Below are 16,088 nucleotides of genomic sequence, written 5' to 3'. Positions count from 1 at the left end.
TAAAAGAGAAAATAGGTTGGAGCAAGTAAGATGATATCCCACACTGCAGGCAATGTCAGTATTAAGGAACCAGTGAAAAAGTGATGAGTTTTACTTTCTGGAAAATCCCTGGCTGAGAACAGAAACTGCCAACCTGCTTATGAGGGCCTCCAAAAACCAAAACACCAGCCAAAAAGTGCATGATATCATCTCCACATAATTAAGAGGATTTCTGAATGCAAAGCCTTTAAAGAGGAGTGAGGCGCTCAGCTGTTTTAGTGGGAAAAGAAACATTAGTTGCAATTTAGGTTCTGAGGAAGAAAATTATTTACTTTCTGTTCTCTCTTAAAGTACCTTGGATTCTTAATCACTTGATGTTGGGACCAGTGCAGTGCTCAATTAGTGCATTCAGTGCCTTTTATTAATCTGTTTTTCTCAGAGTAGTAAAGCTATTACTCCTCCTTGGTACATGTGTATTTGTAGTTAATGCACACTGAAGGCAATCAAAGCTGCATGTAAGTTTGTGGGAGCAAAATTTGGCATTCATTGTTCAGATGGTGACACAACAGTGATTGTAGTAAAATGGGAAAAGTTCTTTGTCCTTAGATCAGGTTAGAGGCACTTAAATAATACCATGAAGAACGTTCATTCTTTTTAGTAAGTCCCAGTCTCTTAGGAGGCTGACAGTCTGATAGGTGTAATCCCTGGATGTCTAAAATGAAATGGGCCAGCTGTGGTTCATGGATCACCAACAGTCCATGGTGGTCCATCTGTTATGAAGGGATTAGGGAAGAATCCATTAATCTTCAGGCAACTATGCTTTTCTGGTTGTTTTAAGGACTTAGAGAACCTTCAGAAATAATTCTTTTTCCTCTCGCCAATGGAAATAAAGATATCAAGCACTTGTCTGTCCTGTGCTGCAATGTCTTTCTTTTCTGCTACCTTTTTCCAGGAAATCTGACATTTTACTCTTCTGAAATGAAAAGAAGGGAAGTGAGGCTGCAAAGGCCAACCTTGAATCTCAAAATGACCAGGGAAGTTTGAAGTTGCTTCTAAGAGACAGGAAGATAGGGGATTTGTAAGCCTCAGCATTCAGGAAAATGTAAATATTACAATTTCATAGACATAGCCAAGCACAGTAGAATTCATTATATCTTTTCACTTTAGAACTGTCCTACTTTGATGCTGCAGTAGGATGGTCACAAGAGGGAACACTCTGGCTTGTGGGTGAGAGTTTGAGAGCACTGCTGGCCAGGAAAGGAGATCTGCTCTAAGAAGTGGCCTGAATATGAAGTAGTCTAAGATCTTCCTTTAAATACCATAATCTCCCCAGGGCATTAATGCTGACTGGCAAAGAAGTCACTAAGTTATTACAGTTTCCAGTTGTGTGGTTTAAGCATGTAACCTGATCCTCCTTACTCAACATTGAAACTCAAGTCCAGAACTTTGGTCTTAACTTTGCTGATTGGGACACAGATATTTCTCTCATGACTTCTAATAATGCTTTCTTTGGTCTTGAGGGGTCTTAAATAAAAGAATAGTTAATTTCATACAGATATTTTTCTAAGCTCTTGCAGTTCTAATAAAAGGATACTGCAAAACCTCTCTGTTACAATTTAAATAGTAGGAAAGAAAAAGGTGGGCAAGAGGCAGTAAGAAAAAAGCACAATGGAGAAAAAAAAAAGGAGAAAATGGTCTATAAGCTCTTTGTGGCAAGGAAAGATTCCTTGTGCAGAACAGCACACCAGTGGGCCTAATTAATGCCTGTTACTTGCCACTTAAGGCTTGTACTGAAACTGCTGGTAAGAAGCAAAGAGAAAATGATAAGAAGAAAGAAATTCTGGAAGGAAAATGCAGAAAACACAGCACAAATACCTCCCTTGACATTCCTGCTTTAGGAACTTCTTGGAAGTAGAGACTCCTACAGCTGCATGATGACAGTGGCTGTAAATTGGGGGTACAACAATGCTGGGATGGGGAAGAGCAGAATATCTTCACCCTTTCTAGTGAGAATTGTCCCATGGTAGTGCCATCATGGATTTATTCCAAGCTGATTTAAGCTGTGGGAGCTGGTAATAGGCTTCAAGAGGACATGCCAATGTCTGAGTGTTGCTGAGGCCAAGAAGGAAAATAGCATCAAACCTGGTTTCTCTGACTTGTGAAAGTACAGAATTGAAATAGAATAGGAAGTACCTGAAATAGAGCAGCTATTCACTGTTCAGCTAAGCATTGTTTAATGCAAAACTATCTCATTTTCTGGGAATTTTTTTCTAAATGTGTTCTAAATGATTATTCAGATCTAAGCAATATTCATAATAATAGAAATAACTTTTCTAGGCATTGTTTTATAGACAGATTTATTTTTAGATGGTTGTTTATATGCCATCTGAATTGTTGCTTTGATACTATCTAGTATCACATCATCAAGTGTGAGAGAATAGTCTGATCTGTCTAAAAAATAGCAGAGTTGATGTGTAAACTGTGTACATCAAGGGCATTTATCTAACAGGTGTCATATTATATACCTGCTGGTAGGGAAGAACAAATTTCAGAAATGGGCTTTGTCCTGGAAATAATATCTAAACTCATCTTAAAATCATGAGTGGCCCCTCTCCAAACTCAGAGTTTTGTGCTGGTGGAGGGAGCCACTAGTGGCATCCAGAGTGAACTGTGATGCTTCAGTGCTTGCACATCACTGCAGTTCCTCCAGAGAGACCCTTGGAGAAGGAGCTGCTGCATTGGGAGCTGCAGTAGGGATGGGTAGCATGGCACTACCACCTTGGGCTCTGCTCACATCTCCCATGCTGAACTGCAACGTACCTTGCTAACCTTTGGCCTAAAAGTAGTCCATGATTTACACAAGTTAAGATACCTATGATTTTTCTTAGCCTCATTCATGTGAAAGACCTATAATTTTGCTCTGATCCAATTGCAATGTGTACTGGTGGTAATAGGGCTTTTCCTTTTATTTGTTTTGACAGGACATAGGGATAAAGGTTTGTGAGACTTTATCATATTCCATACTATGCATTTGGAGGTAGAGCCAGTAATATTCTAGTTAGCAGTTTTGCATAATCTCATTGACTTCAGCAGCTTTATCCTTTTCTTGCACTACAAATGAAAAAGACTCAGTCCATTAACATTTAAATTGGAGATAGAGATTCCTGATGTAAACTGTTTGCAATGACATTAATAGTGGGCACAGCCCATTAGTGTGAGCTCATATTAGCAACATCTTAATAATCATGGCAGAGCTTTTTTTAAAGTTATGGGAATTTCAGTGTAGCATATAATTAAATGTGTATGGAATTTTTATTGGTTATAATTAAGATGCATGATCTTTGTTTATTATAGCATTAGAAAGTATTATAATAGCTCTGAAAAGCACTGCTTGTCATGTGGTACTGCTTAATTATGGAAAAATACTATAACACTTCAGGTTGGGCTGATTAAAGCAATTAGCACAAAATTATAATTGGATGCTATTAAAGTATACAAAAATATTTACAAGCCTCCTTATGACTATGGGAATTGGGCCTTAAATGTTTTTCTTGCTAAGAAGATGCAATTTTATATTTTTTCCTGTTGCTATACAGGAAAAAAATATACTAATATATTAGCTACTTATTGGGCAATGTTACCAGGATCTTCTGGGTGTGAATGTATTTAAAACTATTTTCAAGTCATTTAGAATCTGAAGTTATGTGTGTTGGTCTTATCCACAAAAGCATTCTCATTTGTATTCTTCCAACCAATACTAAGCGGTGTGGAAACTGGATCCTTCTTTTCTTACAAGATCTAAGGTTCGTGTTCCTGTACCTAGACTATACCTAGATTATGATAAGATTCTTTTCTCCTGTTCCATTGTCTTTACTTGGCAAACACTGATTTTCACTTAAATTCGGTCTTTTGTGCAATAATTATACCTACGTTAATATTTTGCCCTTGCTTTTTATATGGGCAAATAGGGATTGGTGAGTTACTCTCACTAACTTTGACTATTTGTGTAAGTGATGAGAACTCTGTGGCAAATTATGAGATGTGATATTTCCCTCAACCAAGGATGTGTTCCCTAAAACTATATTAAAATATGTTGTGCCTTTTTTCAATGTCCCATGTCAGTGGCCTGTTTACCTCTAAATGTGTACCTTTTTCCGACTACTTTTCTGTTCTTCTGCTCTTAAAATTGGTGAGTCTGAATTTCCTCCACAAACAGATGTCAGCCATCTCCATATGCCACACAAACAATTTAATCTGAATGCAGCTAAGTTATTCTGGTGAGTTTTTGCAGATGATTTTGGGTTTTGGTTTTTTTTTTAATTTTTAAAAATTTTTAAAATTATTTTATTTTTTTTTAAAAATATAAATCCTCCAAACCATCCAGGTTAAACCAATGTTCTTTCTCTGCCTGCACATTGTATAGGAACATACAGGTCATGTAGATGTCATCAACTACATTGTCTAGTGTATATGTATTGTCATTTGTCATGATTTATGGTCATTTGTTAATGACCAGTAACACGTGGGTGGTCCCAACAATTACACTTCAGTTTGTACTGGTAGGATGCTGAAAACTAAATATTTCCTTTTCCTGCTTAAAAAAATCTTACTTAACTGATGATATAGATTCTTTCAAATGAGGTACTCACCAGAACTCTAGTGAGAAACTGCTATATCTACCTCTTTTTGCACTTTGGTGTAGAAATTTTAACTTTTCTCCAGGCACTGACTTGATTTTTCTTTTCTTTCATTTTGACAGAATTTTGGACTACTGCTTTTTTATTAAATAGAATATTTTTTTTTTAAATAAAGCTATTGTTAAGGTGATAATGAAATAGAGATTCTTTGCATGTCAAGCAAAGAATGCTATAATGAAATTTTGCTTTGTAGCTACAGCAGTAATAGCCCAGGGACAATGCTGTAATCTCTAGATACTCCTCTCCCTTATTCATAGATGAGTTGTTTAAATTAATGTAAAGTAAGCCCTTATCAGATTTTAGGATGAAGTACAGAACAGCTGAGACAAATGATGTTCAGCCATCTAATTGCCTAAATTAAATTTTTGATTCTTCTTAAATTCCATGGCAAATCTGTCAGGACACAAAACCTTGTCCCCTTCTGCCTGTCTCAGATGTTCAGGTTTTAGTTCCAAATACAATAATTAGCAGTATCACAATGAGCATAGAATTCAGTGACCACTGTTATTTCATGGTTTCAGCAGCTCCGTCTCACTGGGAGTGCTTTGAATTTTTCACTCAACTTAGCAACCTACTCTTTGATACACTTTTCATTATTAAGCTAATAGGGAGGCTCATGGAGGACTTTAAAATGGATTCAAGTGTGAAATCAGTAGGTAATATACATAATGAGGCCATTGCTACAGCTGTGCTTCTTGGTAGAGTTAAACTACAAAGAAACTAGAAATTGGCTTTGGCTTGAGTTAGACCTGCACCTGTGAGCAGCAGAGACATTGGGAATACCAGGCAAACAATCTGAGATTTCTTAATTGACTAAAGTTATCTATGTATAAGTGATCTTCCTCAGCTGGTTTGGGGGAAGGGGAAATAACTCTTTTCTTATTTCCTTTTTTTTTTTTTTTAAACGAGGAAAATAGTAGCAAAACCTCCTATGTGTATTTCCCCCATCTATCTCCTCTGAGGTTCTGACTATAAATGTGGTTTTTTCTCTCCCTTACCTGTTTGCGGATTTCAGGTTTCTTTTTTTATCTAAATTATCACAAGGGTTCTCTTGGTAAAACAATGGTATGATATGGATCTGTCTGATAATACTGAGTGGGTCCCATCTTGCAAATACCTGAGTGTTTTCAGATCTTGCTGTGGTTGTCAAACACTTGCTGGTATAACAAGGCAATTAAAAATTAATTTTTCAAGTTCGCCAAATCTGTCCATGCTTTCCCATAACTGGGAAGCCATAAAACAATGCCCAGCCTTGTTGTGAAAAGATGGATGTTCTTGTGGTTAATACTGGTAGGGGGAGAGCAGAGGGAGGAAATAAAGTCTTGGTTCTTATCTCTGTCACATACTTTTCATGCCTTAAAGCATGTTGTTTAGACTCTCTGTATCTCTGTGGGGATCTTGTAACTATTCGTACCTGTAGTGATAATATCCCTTCTTCTCTCCTCTTATCCATCCCATTGTTTTGGTTTGTGAACTCTTACTAGCAAAAGACTGGTTTTTACAGTGTGTGTGTAATGAGATTATATCTATATTGTTTCCTTCAAGCTGTGCTATAAATATTTTTGAGGATCATCTGTCAAAATATTTTAAAACTAAAAAAAATTCATGCTTTTAGGAAAACAATGCTCCTGTGCTTTTGTTTTGGAGTGGGTTTTTTTTGTGTTTTTTTTTTTTTTTTGGTTGGGTGTTTGTTTTGTTTTGGGTTTTTTTGTGTGTTTTTTTTTTTTTTTGTAGCCTACAAGCAAAGCACAGCCAGCATTTCCTGAAATAGTCTGTGGTTTTCCTCTTTGCACGAATTGTTGTATTGTATCTTGGAGCTGTGATCTATCATGAGAGTGAGACAAACTGGGAATGCACAGGAGCTGAAGTGCCATCTTCAGCATTCCCAGGAGGGGAAGCAGAGGGGCAAATGCTGATCTCTTCACTCTCATGACCAGTGACAGGACTCAAGGAAATGGAGTGGAGCTGAGTTGGGGGAGGTTTAGGTTGGATATCACGAAAATGTTCTTCACCCAGATGATGGTTTGGCACTGGAACAGGCTCCCCAGGGAAATGCTCACAGCAGCAAGCCTGGCAGAGTTCAAGAAGTGTGTTTGGCGAATGCTTTCAGGCACATGCTGGGACTGTTGGGGTTGGACTTGATCCTGATGAATCCCGCATATTTTATGATTCTATGAATAAAGGCATCAAGAGTAAGACCAACAATTCTAGATACTGTACCTCAATTGTTTTCTGACCAGGAATTAAATGTTTCTTAGAGTTTAATTTTAATATGTTTTGTTTATTATAAACCTACAGGAACTTTATCATGTGTGAAACAGGCAAATAATTATTGAATTTATATGTGGAATTTAAACAAGTGATGATGGAAAGATTTAAAGGGAACAAAAGTTCAGATTTGGGTTCTGAGTTTTTTCTTGTTTGGGGAGGTTTTTCTGGTAGGTTCTGTTTGGTGTGTTTAGTGCAGTAAGTGTAGACAGTGAGATGTTGTAAGTACACAGCTACTCCAGGTCACACTTAGAGCCTGGCAGAACTAACATACATATAACAAAGAGGATCTGTGCCTGAGGAAATGCAAGTGATCTTGCAGTAGGGAAAATTAACAATAGCCTGAGCTTACTTCTTGCAAACAATCTGGGAGACCCACTAAAAGAAAGTGTAGCTGTTGTAGTGCTGCCTGAGCTCATGCGAAACACTTTGTGGTTGTATATTGGTGTATAATGAAGGCTCATTCTCTCAGGCAAATGAAAGTAGCATGGCCTCTAAAGAGACAATTGGAAGAGGGAGACTCAAAATTCTTAAAATAGCTTTATTGGTTTGGGAGTATCACTGCGAAATATACAGTGAAGCCTAAGAGTTAGGACACTAATCAGTCTTTTCTTGAGCCAGTGAGCTTTTTGTTATACATTTGTTACTCCAGAAAAAAAAATTTAAAAAAAAAAACATATACACAAGTGCCTTGTTTCTGGTGGAAGCAGATGAATTCAGGAAATTCTAATTCTGAAAATTAGCCAGAAATTGGAAAACCAGATTTTAACAAAGTACAGAAAACATATATCCTTGAAACTTTGATAACTAAAAGTCATTGAAGAAATCTGAAACTAGGACCTCCCCTTATCTAGTCTAAATTTTGACAACTGGCCACACAGAATTTATAATATTATTTTAAATGTCCTGAAATATTTAATGAAATGTTTTCTGTTTTAAGAATAGGAACAAATCCCAACACTTTAATAGAAAGTTGCAATGCCAGAAATCCCCTAAGGAAGTCTGCTCCTGCTATGAGATCCTGGGCAGGGTGACTGGAATAAAATTGTGAATGCTTCAGGGCTCATCCAAATTGAGTAAACTCTGAACCTTAGAGATTCACACCCCAGCAGTTTCTTTGATGTGAAACAGTTTGTGAGGCAAATCCAGGAAAAAATATATTGTCTATCAAAGCCTTTTGCTATCACCCAGCTGTGGGACAATGCCTGGCAGTGGCATAGGAGTAAGACATGGGGCAGATGCCTTCTGCTCTGATATGGGGCACAGCCACTGCTGAGCAAAAAGAACAAGACTGGACCACAAGTCATGACAGTTCAAAGCAGAACAGGGTTTGAGCTAATTCCTAATTCTTTTTGTTCTTTTTACTGTAGGAGAAAAGGAGCCAGGGCAGGCAGGTGATTACCCCTGGTTGTTGTTGCTGTACCACAGTTAGAAAAACAAATGTGGCTGATTTGTTTAATTTTGTCTTAACTGTTCCAAGACAGGTTAATCAGTACAGGGTTTCCTAGAGCTCACAGCTGCCCCAGCACATCAGTTGTGCTCCGGCAGGGCGGCAGGTTGCCTTGGTGCTTTCCACTGTTACTGCAAACCTCCTCATTACCCAGGACCTCTGAAGGAGCAGCTCCATTTAGTTTTAGCCCATTCTCCTTCTCAGCTTTAGATTGCTAAAGATTAGGTACAGAGGAAGGAGAAGGTAGAAAAAGTGCTTGGTTTTGGTTGGGTTTTTTTTTTTTTTTTTAATCTATTTAATTCGGCTTCAGCGTCTCTGTCATGTGTAATGATTTTATGATGGTCAGACCATATAGTAAAATATCTTTTAACAGGAAAACTGTGGAAGTAGCCTGTAATGATTCTTAGCAATATGTTATTTTTACCTCTGCAATGGCTGCTTTGAGTCTCAGTGGTGGCCAACAGCCAGGAAAAGAGCAAGGCAGTGCTTTCTAATAGAAAGTGTGAATCTTCTGTACAATGTTAAAGTAAGGGGTATTGGATAATTTCCTTCAGATGCAGATAATGCTCTGTACTGCTTTCCCTATGATCCCTCACCCAAGGTTATGGTGACTTGATATCCTGTTTGGTTTGTGTAGGCAAGTTCATGTTCGTGTGTCTCCTTTTTTTGCGCTTATACAACTGCTCTGCTCTCTCAGCTGTCAAGGCAAAAGCTGTGCTGGGACCTGATGCAAGGCACACAGGCTGCTTTTCTCCTCCCATGGAGAAAACTTGTGGGTGACCTCAAAGTATGATCCCAAATCCCCCCAGATCCTGACTGCTTCTGGCATAAGTGTAACATCTGACCCTGCTGAAAGCATCCTCTTGGTTGTTGGCCACATTGCCAATGTGGCGAAACAATGATGTTTCGCTGCACACATTCATTGCCTCCCATGTTCTCCTGTTAAAATTCAGTTGAAAAGAAAACCTTTCCTTGAAGGTTTTGAAGTTAAAATTTTGCTTAATTTTGGCTGTTCTTCTGCTTTCCCTTCTTTGGTGCGTTTTATCCTGATTTATTGTATAAATCTGTGTGTGTTTATATATGGAGCAAAGCTGAAAGGGAAATTCCCACAGTTGCTTTTCACTTTGGATGGTTTTTAAGACTTAAAAATCATAGTAGTCTCTCTCTTCAATGGAGTGATTTTGAAATAAAAATTATCACGGATCAAGTTGTAATAAAAATTTCATGTTCTTTCTTTCTGTTTTGATTGAAATCACTGAATTGAAGCTGCTGACTTATTCAGTGGGAAGGCTGGGGAGCCTCATACACCAGGACGTTGGATCTGGGACTGCCCTAACTGAAAACTAAATTAACATAATAGGCAATAAAGCCTAGCCTTCTATTTGTGATTATTATATGAATTTTCTTTTTTTTTTTTTTTTTTTTTTGTGAAGAATTACAAGGGTATAATATAAATAGTGGAAGTGATGGGAAATTTTCAAACTTTCAGTTCCCTAAAATTAAAGCAATTTAGGAATATGGTACATTAAGAAGTAGTATCCTAAGACCGATGACTAATGCTTTCCATCAGGACGAATAAGTTTTGATTACCAGTTTCATTGTAAAGGTAGTGGGATTGTGTCATTACACCTGCCAGTCTCACTTGGTTCATTGTAGCAATTGCAATATAAGTAAATAAAAATATGGCTAAGTATTAAAATGAGGAGATTCCATCTGTTCTTACCAACCGCCATTCAAAACCATGTAATGCATGTGGAGGTATGAAGCAGAGACAGCTTAGTAGCACACTTAACGAACGCAGAGCTTGTAGTTGTATATATTACTCCTTTATCGACCTATTACTGAATTTTTCTAGGCTTTGATTTGCGAGGATGTAGTACCTGGCTGCCTCTGAGACAGGCCAGGTGTTAGTAGAGTGAATTAGCCCCTGGACCTGTTACTGTGTGCTGATCTGGTGAGGAAAATCTTTCCTGTGCTGGCACTCCCATGCTTTGGATTGTTCTGAGCTGAGCACCATGCTATATATTACCTCTTTTACCTGAGCATTATAATTATTGTTAAATTCAGGTGCTGAACTTCTAACAAAACACACCATTTTCCTCAAGAATTGCCTCTAGTGCAAATGGACAGTGTAAATACTTTTCCAGCTCTCTGATTTTGTATCTATGGGGGCGGGGGAGGAGAAATATCACCACAGTGTAAGTGAAGAATCTGTGCCTCACATGTTGGACATAGGCTGAGTACAAGGAGAAGCTCCTCATGTCCTTCACTTTGTCTGTCAGAAGTGTTCTGGAAAAGTTGGCTTTTCTAATAATGAAGCTGCCCATACTAATTATGACATATTTGAAGATTGTATTTTGGTTATCCTTAGATCTCTGAAGCCTGGCTTCCACATGTTTTTAGAAATGGGTTTTTGAGTACAGTGTGTCCAAATCTGACCGAGGTTGCAATTCTGACACTTACCATGTGAATTCAATGTGATGTCTTTGCCCTAGGCAAAATAACAAATTTTGAGCAAATTTATCCCAGTGAGAATTTAATACTATTTCCATGAAGAAATGTCCCTATTTTCAGTGTGATTCATACCTGGATTATTAACATGTGAAATAACAGTTTTCAAACCTCACTAATATTTTACACTTGTAAGCAAACTAGTGAAAATTCAGTGTAAAAATTTTGGTTTTCTATGGAAATTTCTTATTTTTATAAAGCAGGGTGATTTCTCTCTCTGTTTTTTCCTTCTTATCTGTTAGCTGTGTTGCTGATGTTTCCCCTTGTGCCTTTTTTTTTTTTTTTTTTGGGTCAATAAGTTAATCCTAAATGCTGACACAAGAGATTTTAGTAGGAAGTTCATCCTATCAATTGTTGATCGGGCTCATTGTAAGTCCAAGTCCCAGGTCAGGGCATAAGCCAAGATCTGAACTGCAAGCAGGGTAGGTTGGAGTAAACAGACTTGACTAACTTATATTCACCAGGGATTTGGCCCAAATATTTGGGCTGTGATGAGGAAAACTAATGTTGCTTCTTAATTAGCCAAATGTGAGATATTTTGCATTTATCTTTGTGTTAATTCACAGTTCATTATATTTTCTATCAAGCTTAAATGGAATAAACTTTTTTTAAACCTGTCACCCTACACTAATATAGTGGAATGTTTACTAATTGGTCAGAAGCATTTTATTTAAAGAAAAATAATCTGTGTACTGGAAATAAAATTTAAATTTGTTTAATTTTATGCTGATATGCTAAAAGCAGTACTATATTATCATCCATTTTACTAAAGGGGCCCTCAACACATGTATTTATAATATATTAGCAGGGAACTTGAATGAACCCCATGAATAATATAAAGTAGCAAAATAAGATGGTGCATCCTAACAAAAGAAATGTATATTTAATATTGAATTTCATTTGTGGGTGATGTGTATCTGTCATTTCCATCCATGGAATAAGAATTCTCAAAGGCTATCATCTGCTCCATTTTTTTTTTTCCCTGGCTCCTGTACATGATTCCCAGTATTTCTAGCTCTTTTTATGATCTTCTTGAAAGTTTTCTCATCTCTTTTAGTGCATTTGCCTCCCACTTCTTCCCTGCAAGGTGTTAATCTTTCCCGGTGCTTCTATTTCACATAAGGCGCTTACATGCTAATTTTCATTTTCCTTGATTTCTTAAAATGCTTTTAAAAAAATCCGTATCTTTATGTAGCAATGGCATTCTGAAACTGTCAATACAATTTTTTTGTAAAATGCCTTGTAGGAAGAAAAGCAAGTAATAAAACCCCTTAAGTGGCCTTGGTTATAGAAATAATGTGAACCACTCTTCTATACTGTGCCTGAATGTACAAGCTACTGCTGTAGATTCTGTTACAATGGCCAAATCCTCACCCCTCAACAAACAATATATTAATTCTTATAAGAAACATTCAATTTGATTCAAATTTAAGGAGTACACAAAAAAATTACTTGTAGGGATTGTGTGGGGGAAGAGTCTTCCTCTTCAATCTACTTGGTTTCTACTAGACTGATTCTTACTGCCTTGTGAATTCAGGGTAATGTCTTTGAAACTAATACCTGTATTCTGGATTTTTTTTTTTTAATCTGGTGTGCTTCATCTGGACCCAAACAACAGTTAGCAATAGTTTCAGGGTACAGGAACCAGCTCCTACGTCCCTTGAGTGCAACTGGACCCATGTCAGGTTTCCATCCAATGCAGTTACAGATCTTGTGAATGATTTCTGGAATACAAGGTGTTGGTTTGCTGTTCTTCTGAGCAGCTGAAATAGCTGGAGATCAGGGTGGTGCACAGAGGTAGGGAGGGAAGAGAAGACTGAGCAATGGGGATGACAAGCTGAGCCTCTTATTCTAAATCATCAGTGTCTGCTCGCAGACTTCTCCACCATGGACAACTGTGGATCTTGCATATCCTTACGGCTGTGTACCTTAAAATTTCAGCTCTTAGCACTATTGGTTAACATGTTCTTTGCCTTGCGTACTGTGCTGTGCTTTTAAAAACCAGAGGCTGTGATGTTCTTGTGCGGGTTTACGCTGTACCAAATTCTCTGTGGCACGGTTTGCCTTTGCTCTTCAGGCTGAGGCGCGAGGAGCAAGGCCTGAGGTGCCTCGGCACTGGAGTTAGTGACAGACCTGCTGGGCCCTGCTGGAGCTGCACTCTGTGCTGAGAGCTCTTCTATGTTTGAAGAGTTTATATGCGATCACAGAGTGACACTTGGTTAGCAGGAGTTTTGGTACCACTTGTGCTCAGCCTGCAAGCAGCAGCCACCTGCTTGTGGCAGGAAGCTGCCTGTGGGGCCTGGCCTGGGCAGGGGAGCCATGGCTGCAGCACTGCCCTGACCTTGGGCATCCTGTGAAACCCAGCGGAAGCCACTGAGCGTTATTATTCCCCCCCACCCCCGTTTAACTCTCACACTGGCCTTGTGGGGCCAATGAATTATGTATTAGTGATTGGTTTCTTTCACAGTTGTATCCGTGTTAGCTGAGGTGGTTTCAGAGGAGCCGTGGCTCCTTGGCAGCCAGGCCCATGGGAGCTCCCTGAGCCACCTCTGCCCTGCCTGGGGCTGCCCTGGTCCGTTTGGGGTGCTGAGCCTGGCCTGAGCTCTGTGGCTCCCAGAGCCTGGCACTCCTGAAGGATGGGACTGCTGTGCTGATGGAAAGCTGGTCATCCTTCCTCTCAGGTGTGTTTAATACACAGTTATACATTCTCTGTTTTATACCTGGCTGTGTTTGTGTTTCTCTACAGTCAGCCGCCTGTTTAGAAAATGTAAATATTTTAGGTATAAGGCTTTAGAACGTTTCATGTTGTTGCTCACCAAAAGGTACATGCTACATTTTTTCAACACTTTTGCTAAATGCATATATAACTTTTATTTTTATATGAAGTGGAATATTTTCCCCAAGGAGTTAACTAATATCTCTGAAGCCTTCTGAGGTTAAGATTTGAAAAGCCTTCAATATATGTCCCTGATTTTTTGATTCCGTTGCTTATTTGTTTAGGCTGATGGGAATAGGCTTTGTCTACTGTGCTTGAAGAAAAAAAGATGATTTTTGTGCTCCCGGGAGGCGAAAGCAGTTTTCATTGGCATTTTAGTGAAATATTAAAGGCAAAGCAGATTTAGAGGGACACACTGCAAAGGCTGTCACAGTGATCAGAGAGGCACTGGAGTGAGGAAAGGGACAGCTAAATGTGTAGGTGGAGAGTCAGTCCATTTGTGCAAAGGTATGAGTAACTGAGGTTATGAATTGGTTGCAGATGGGAGCTGGCAAGCAAGAAAAGTGGAACAAAATTATATTGACATCCCTGTGTTGTCTAAAGACCACTACAAGACCATTAGTATTGCTGCGTAGCCAGCAGGGAGGCCCTGTCAGGGTGAGATTTTACTTAGGCAACTGGTATTGATTTTTGGTCTGCCGCCAGGATGTAGGAAGGAAAAGATTTTTTCTGTTTTTCTTTCTTTTTCTTTCTTTCTTTTTTTTCCTCCTGTGTCCATATTCATGGATGCAAAGCAGTGTGTCTGGAGCTGGGATGTATGGTTGAGAGTGGCTGTGTGCTGTCATGACTGACTTCACTGGGGGCAAAATCTTTTGAATCGACCTTCAGACTTCTTGCCTTGCCTTTGCTTGTTTTCCCTCATGTCTCCTGTGAGGCCATTCTAAAAGGCAAAATTAAGAATCCGACGTGGTCATGGCAAACAGGTTTTTTGGTCATTCTCTGAATGAATTTTGAGTATCTCTGATTGTCCAGATGCAGGGCCCTGTGTTTTCTCCCTGGGCAGCAGCAGCTGGAGCTGTGGGGGCTCAGCTCTCCCCTGGGGTTGCTCAGGGTGCTGTGGGGCTCCTGGCAACAGACAGGGCAAATAACAGAGTAGTGTAGGGAGAAACTCCAAGGAGTCAAGCCTCCTTTAATCTCTGGCCAAAGTCTGATCCAGATACTGCCAAATGAAGTTGTTATTAGTGTTTCTGTGTTATCTGTTCTAGTGAAAATAGAGTGGGGGCTAAAAATGGGCCATGAAGCTGCTATCAGGCCAAGGTAGCAGCTCTTGTTCTTGAGTCTCACTTGAAGTGGCAACCTGGAAGAGGAATAGCTTGGTACTCAGTGATGCTTCTCTTCTTTTTCCTCCTGCAATGGAGGTGCGCCAGTTTCTCTTCTATATTTATGAATGCCCAATTAAACATGTGCAATTATTTACCTAATTTCTCATAGAAAAACTTGTTAAAAAGAAATTTCTGGCTACAGAAGAACTTGTGTGAAAAATAGTGAGCTGTGGTCTGCTTGTAATAGATGTACAGAGACTGACCTGGTTTTAAATCAGATAGGATCCTTCCTCATGGCTTACACTAGATCCTAATATGGTGTTATTAATTCACTCCTTTAGCAGAGAAAATTAATCTCATAGAAATATGTTTTTCTTCATTCTATTGCATGTATGATAAACACTTAGCTAAGTGTGCCTTTTCTTTAAAATTTATATGCTTGCGCTCTGAAAATTGAGACTGCTGAATTGTTAGAGAAACAAGCACTAAAACAGAACAGTGCTGTTTAACTGTAATAGATGATTTAAATGTCCCATGATATATCATCCCTGTTCATCTATGTCTTTACTTTTCACTCATGTTGTGAAGCCTGCTTAAATGTCATTGTGTTATTTGTTTGACAGATTATTCCTATGGAGGGCAGATCTGAGCACTGCTTTTTTTCAAGGAGATAAAATGAAAACAATCTTTTGGGAATTTGACCCTTTAATTATGGGTAATTTTTAAACCAATTAGTTTTGATCATTAAAACTCCAGGTTAAATCTCAGCATTGATTGAGTTCAGTTCTGTCAAGCCTTCAGTTTTTGTGTTGTCTTGTGGTAGAGACAGCTATTTGTCCTGAAAATTTATTTGCTGCTGCTTTATTTATATTCTCTCCTACTTCAGTGTTGGCCACATATCTGGTTGGGAAACAATTATAATCAAGAAAATGAAATTCCAGTCCAGGATAATATAAATTCTAAAATTGTAAATGTTTTTAATTTTTTCTTAGTGATTAATTAGAACTTTTTGCAGACTCCCCATCTATTTCAGTGTGATAGTGATTAAAGAGTAAAAGAGCCACTTATTAACAAATTCTGTCAAAAGTGCTGAAGCACATCTGTTCTGAAGCACAGCAGAATTCAAGTCCTTAGCTTATTCTTTT

General features: G+C 38.5%; 1 protein-coding gene across 3 annotated transcripts in view; it reads left to right on the top strand.

The window, feature by feature from the left end:
• The window catches only part of LOC146433995 (uncharacterized), a 324,515-nt gene that overhangs the window by 141,959 nt on the left and 166,468 nt on the right, over positions 1-16,088 (top strand). For 2 of the 3 annotated variants that reach the window (XR_014853779.1, XR_014853780.1), the window contains exon 6: positions 932-1,081. The exons of the other annotated variant lie outside the window; for it this stretch is intronic. The gene's annotated coding sequence lies outside the window, so the exon portion shown is untranslated. The remainder of the gene's footprint in view (positions 1-931; positions 1,082-16,088) is intronic. 3 annotated transcript variants of the gene reach the window in all.

The sequence above is a fragment of the Lichenostomus cassidix genome, chromosome 8 (genome assembly GCF_008360975.1).
Source record: "Lichenostomus cassidix isolate B80296 chromosome 8, HeHo_3.0, whole genome shotgun sequence".
Lineage (NCBI taxonomy): Eukaryota > Metazoa > Chordata > Aves > Passeriformes > Meliphagidae > Lichenostomus > Lichenostomus cassidix.
The sequence above is the reverse complement of the archived record's forward strand: the minus strand, read 5'-3'. Positions and strand labels throughout refer to the sequence as shown.